General features: G+C 38.2%; 1 long non-coding RNA gene across 2 annotated transcripts in view; it reads left to right on the top strand.

The window, feature by feature from the left end:
- Nucleotides 1–3381, top strand: part of LOC149442235 (uncharacterized) — a 10076-nt gene extending 6695 nt beyond the window's left edge. Inside the window, exons 2-4 of one of the 2 annotated variants that reach the window (XR_016307208.1) lie at nucleotides 1132–1350; nucleotides 2513–2623; nucleotides 2968–3381. This is a non-coding gene — a long non-coding RNA (uncharacterized LOC149442235). Of the gene's footprint in view, nucleotides 1–860; nucleotides 1351–2512; nucleotides 2624–2967 lie in introns of those variants that run through there. The other variant, XR_016307207.1, reaches the window with a different exon arrangement.
- The last annotated feature ends 2469 nt before the right edge of the window (nucleotides 3382–5850 follow it).

The raw sequence follows: 5850 nt of genomic DNA, 5'->3' as shown, positions 1-5850 counted from the left end.
TGCTAAGTGAATAACGTGAAATCAGCCCCAATCAGTGATGGAAAGCTATTCCTAAACAGAAGAAATTTATAAATACTTGTAGCATTTCATGAACAATTAAGCTGTAAAATAATGAAAATAATTCTCATTAAAGACTTGGCAATAGTCATAACAATTGACTTATAATTAGGCTTCTGTACAAAATGAAATCTTACAGTTCAAAATTTAACGTGACAGTTGAGTGATCAAGCTCCCTTACCAAGCGATCAAACTGGACCGATTCCTACAAAGCACCCCAACTATCAGCAGTTCAAGTGTTAAATGCAAGACACAATGCACTAAGCTTTAGACAATTATGGGAATCTTTATTTTTAGCCTTGTGACTGTCATTTTTAAATCTTAACAAAATAACTGCCATTTTCTAGAAAATATTTGTATCTTGCTGTTTGTATTATGTGTATCTTCTTTATTTGTAAACAGACACACCCGTGCAAATATCCAGCTTATATAAACACTTCTATATTTATTGTTTTATTTTTATAAAACACAAATCAGCCCTCAAATGCTATAGCATTTTCTAGAAGAACTTCCATTGTTTCTGATTTTTCCTGGCATACAAAATAAATCCACTACCTTTTCTAGTTCACGATTAATATGTCCATGGTGGTGAAGTGGTTAAGCTCATTGCTCAGGATGAGAAAAGTTCATCTGCATTGAGGTCTATGTATCCAATATGAAATCACAGTATACCCGCCTATATGAGTTTGGGTTGGGAGTCCCCTATAATAATAACAATCATATGTTGAATAGAAAGGGAGAATTAAAGGGAAGTTCCCCGGTATAAAACAGAAACAAAACAACTGATACATCAAGAGAGTAAAAAGTAGAGGGAGCAGCTCCCTGGGAAGCCCTCTCTCCAGTATTGATTAAACTGATCAAACTGATGAAAATCAAAGAGTGACCAACCCAAAGTGACTCCCAGCTCACCGTCTGCACTACAGGAGGCTGAGAAGTGCCTTGGCTGGGATCTGCCTTCCTCCTCTCCTCCTCTCCACTCACTATTCTATTAGCAGAGAAATTCGCTGATAGACAAATAAGATAAGCACAAGTCTCAGCCTTATGGATTTCCCTAGAAGTTTTTTTTTTTTGCAGGATTCCCCATAGATGTGAGAGGTGTCATCGGCTCATTGTTAGTGCCGCTCTCCCGGCTTGGTGGCGGCGTGTTTGTCCTCAGGCACAAGGATGCTGATTTGAATAATTCTCCTCGTCCGCTTACAGCTAATACACATCCTTGTCATCGATTGCTGCACAAGAAGACGGCCACGACTGGGAGCCACTGCTGGCACGACAGCTGGATTAACTGCATGGGAGGTAATCTTTACAAGTTATTATTATTATGGCAGAACACTGGAGACAAGAGGGCAGAGGAAAAGAAAGAGAGATAGTGAGAGAGAAAGAGAGGAGAAAGAAAGGGGGAGAGAGAGAAGAAAGGGAGAGAAAGAGAGAAAAAAGAAAGAGAGAGACAGAGAAAGAGAGGAGAGAAAGAGGATAGAGAGAGACAGAGAAAGACAGAGAGAGACAGACAGAAAGAGAGGAGAGAAAGAGGATAAAGAGAGACAGATAAAGGCAGAGAGAGACAGACAGAAAGAGAGGAGAGAAAGAGGACAGAGAGGGGGGAAGAAAGAGGATAGAGAGAGACAGAGAAAGACAGGGAGAGAAATAGGAGAGAGCGAGAAAGAGAGAGAGAGAGACAGACAGGCAGACAGACAGACATACAGACAGGCAGAAAGAGGGGGGAGAAAGATGAGAGAGAGATAGAGGGAGAGATAGAGGGAGAGAGAGAGAGAGAGAGAGAGATGGGGGGAGAAAGAGGAGAGAGAGACAGACAGAGAAAGAGAGGGGAGAAAGAGAGAAAGAGGAGAGAGAGAGAGAGAGAGAGACAGGGAGGGAGAAAGTGTGAAAGAGAGGGCAGAGACAGAGTGAGAAGGAGAGAGAGAGTAAGAAAGAGATATATAAAAAAGAGAGATAAAATGGACTCAGAGGGCAAATGAGAGAGAGAAAAGAGAGTGAAAAAAGAGAGATGGAGGGTGGGGGGTGGAGAAAGAAAGCAAAAAGAGAGAGAGAGCAAGAGAGAAAGAGTTACAGAGGGAGAAAGAAATGGGAGATAGAGAGGGGGAAGAAAAGAAAAAGAAGAGAGACAGAAAGAGAGAAGGGAGAGAGACAAAGAAGGAGAGCGACAGAGAGAAAGAAAGAGATACAGAAAGATAGAAGAGAGAGAGAGACGAAGCAGAGTGACAGAGAGAAAGAATGAGAGAGACATAGAGACAGAGAGATAGGGTGAAAGATAACACAAGAGAGGGAGAGGGAAAAAAAGAAAAATAGAGATCAGAGAAGGAGAGTGAAGAGACAGAAAGAGAGAGAGAGAGAGAGAGAGAGAGAGAGAGAGAGAGAGAGAGAGAGAGAGAAACCAGAAGAGAAAGAGAGAGAGAGAGAGAGAGATTCCAGAAGTAACACAAATCCTATTATTCTACAGGAAATTCTCACTGAGTTTACATGGGTGGCAGCCTGTCCATGTTTGTATATGACAGCAGTCCCAGGGCTGCACAGATGAAGCACTGCCATGTGTGTACACACAGGGATAAATGTATGTATATATAGTGCTTGTTTGTGTATGTCTGTGTATGTAATATGCTGATTACTATAAATGGCAATTAGAGTACTAATACACACACACACATTTGTATAAATGTTATTGTTAATATCCTATAATATTAGGAATATTAATCTCAATACCTTAATATATCCCCTTATATGGATATATTTTTATTTATGTTGGTCTGTCTGTCTGTCTGTCTATCTGTCTATCTATCTATCTATCTATCTATCTATCTATCTATCTATCTATCTATCTATCTATCTATCTATCTATCTATCCATCTACCTGCATACCGCCTATGTCTCCTATTTAATTGCCTTTATTGTCCATAGGTTTCCATGAGCCCTTTTCATTATCCATGTACTTGCAGGCAGAAATTGTTCTGGGACGAGGTTGACCCGCAGATGAAGAGGAGATTACACCAAGCAGGGATAGGTTAGGTGTTTCTTTCTCATTTAGGTGGAAATGAGTTTCCTCACTAAACCTGCTCCAGTGAAGTCAGGCCGGGCCCGGTTGCTGAACATACTTCTGATGGGCTGACAGTTGGACATAAATAAGTAGGAAATGAGAGGAAAATGGGAATGTCTAGACAGGAAAACTTATTGTGTTCCCTGGATAAGGAAAGAAAAGGGACAAGGGTTAAAAATGAAATAAGATATTACTTTTGGGGCACTGTGGAGACTCTAAATAATTGCATATAAGTCCAAAATAAATAATAAAGAAATAAATACGTTTATTAAAACTAATGAGTGTAAATTTTGGTATACATTGATGATTACAGCATCTTATACAATATTCTGTATTTTTATTGTACCCGAAAAAATCAATTCATGCAACAGGAGATGAAGACATTTCCTTCCTGGAAAGTCTGTTCACTGATCCTAAATTGTTCCTTTTTCTACAAGTAAAGGGAGATAATATTTTGCAAGCCATCCCTTACACAGGCAATCACATCAGCCATGGAGAGATAGACTTTTTGACAGTTGGTGAAGCATGATCTTTTTGAGGACAGGTAAATATTGCAGCTGGCCTAAGGCCACATGTTTATAATCTGACATAGTGTGCGATAATCGAAGTATGTGAATGACAGCAAAGCTTGCAGAAGAATTGGGATCACTCATTTCCACTGCCAACAATGTTTATAATGTCAGAAAATCTTTATAAGGGTAAATGATCTTTCCTTTCTCTGTGTAGAAATGAATGAGATCATTAAACTGCAGGCCTCTAGACTGTAAGCTCTTATGGTCCCTCTCTCCTATTGTTAAGTACAGTTATGCTACATGTTGCTAAACAGCAAATGAGGTTATTTACTAAAACTGGAGGACCCAAAAACTGGTGCAGATCAGCATAGAAACCAATCAGCTTCCAGGTTTTATTAAACAAGCTAAAGTTAGAAGCTGATTGGCTACCATGCACAGCTGCATCAGAGTGCTCCAGTTTTCAGTAAATCTACCTGTATGTACTTGTCCTTGATACAAGTTTGTATTCCCTCTACTAATTTTTATTATTATTATACAGGATTTATATAGCGCCAACAGTTTGCTCAGTGCTTTACAATATAAAGGGAGACAAACCAGCAACGGTACAGTTCAATACAAGAGGGATAGGAGGGCACTGCTCCTTGGAGCTTACAATCTAAACTTTGTTATATGTCTGATACCTTTAGCAGATGGAGTTATATAAAGATGTTATAAAAATGCCAACAAGCATAATGAATAAATAAGTAAAATAATAACTGTGCTTATGCAGTTTAAGAATCACTCTCTATCTGCAACTATTTTAACTATACTTTTTTAGGATGTAAATGTTGCCAAAATAAAGGCAAATGAAACTTGTAGTGTTGACAGGTGTAGGTTACCATTTATTTTTAAAATTGTATTTATTACAGGTATCTATATAGTACCATATATTTTTGTAGCACTTTTCATAGTTCACAAACTGTTCCTTCACATCAGTCCTGTTTTCAAGGAGCTTACAAGTTAAGGTCCCTGTCTCACAGGAAAATGCATACAAGAGCCAATAAACCTACCAGCATGTTTTTGGAAGGTTGGAGGAAACTGGAATACCCGTAGGAAACCCAAGTCACCATCACTGAACCTTTTATAAATAACTGCAAGTTGCCTGGCTGTTTTTTTGGTCCAAAGACTTCAATACTTATTAAGTCACTGCCCCGAACAAGTATCAGGAGTTCTGACTTTTCTATGACTTCCCTGACTGCATGCTTGTTCCAGTTCATTTATTCAAAGTATTGAAGCAGCCAAGCAACTTGCATTTTCAAATGGAGGCCAGCAATGGCAGCAACCACATTGCTTTCAGCGCAAACTTACTTTAAAATATTATGGTCGTATTGGCAGGGCCAAGAACAGGACAAGGATGGGTAGATTGTTCATCTTTTGTCACCATTTTTACTATGTCTGTCTTATTATGGACTCTTTGGGTTGGGGTCATATTGCACAAGAGAATTTCATGCTGATCAAAAGCATACCAGACTTAGAACTTGTAATAAAAGATATAGATCCCACTTTGATAAACTGCCAAACTGATAAGTTCAGATTACAAAAGGATTTGTGGTCAATAATAATAATAATAATAATAAAAAAAAAAAAAGCAACACATTTTATAATAAAAGTCATAGAAACGCTTTGTTGTGGATGTCAGTATTTTTTTCATTATTCTGTATTTACCAATAATGGACCCATTTTACAATAAATGTGAGTGTTATCTACATTTTCTACAAAGGCAGTTGCAAACAGAACATAGACAACTAAATTAACAAAAGGGATGGCAGATCTTGCTTACAGAGAAATATTTCCAATATTGGGTATACTCAGCCTGAAGAAAGGTTGTCACCATCAGGAAACCTCTCTGACAAATGATGTGCTGCAGTTGCTTGAGTAGATGCATGTAGTCAAGATCAGAAGCACTGAAATACAGGAAAGGATAAAACAGGTGAAGGTGCAATTTATTAAAAAAGGATAACTGTTTATCATACACAGCATTTTAGCAAACTAAATGTTATTCAATTAATGTTTATATCCCTTTTATTAACATGTTAAAATATATCCAAGTCCAGCAAAAGACTTGGCAAATAAACCTGTTATTCCAAAGACCATACACAGGAGAACAGGGCATCAGCTGTATGTGGAAGAAGGAAGATCTTTTGTTGGTCTATGAAGATTATCTAACAGTGTATCTAAACCCAATGAAAAGGTTAT

Source organism: Staurois parvus, unplaced genomic scaffold (assembly GCF_062004578.1).
Source record: "Staurois parvus isolate SC_StPar_1 unplaced genomic scaffold, SC_StPar_1.0 ptg000898l, whole genome shotgun sequence".
NCBI lineage: Eukaryota > Metazoa > Chordata > Amphibia > Anura > Ranidae > Staurois > Staurois parvus.
This window is presented reverse-complemented; position numbering and strand designations above follow the sequence as displayed.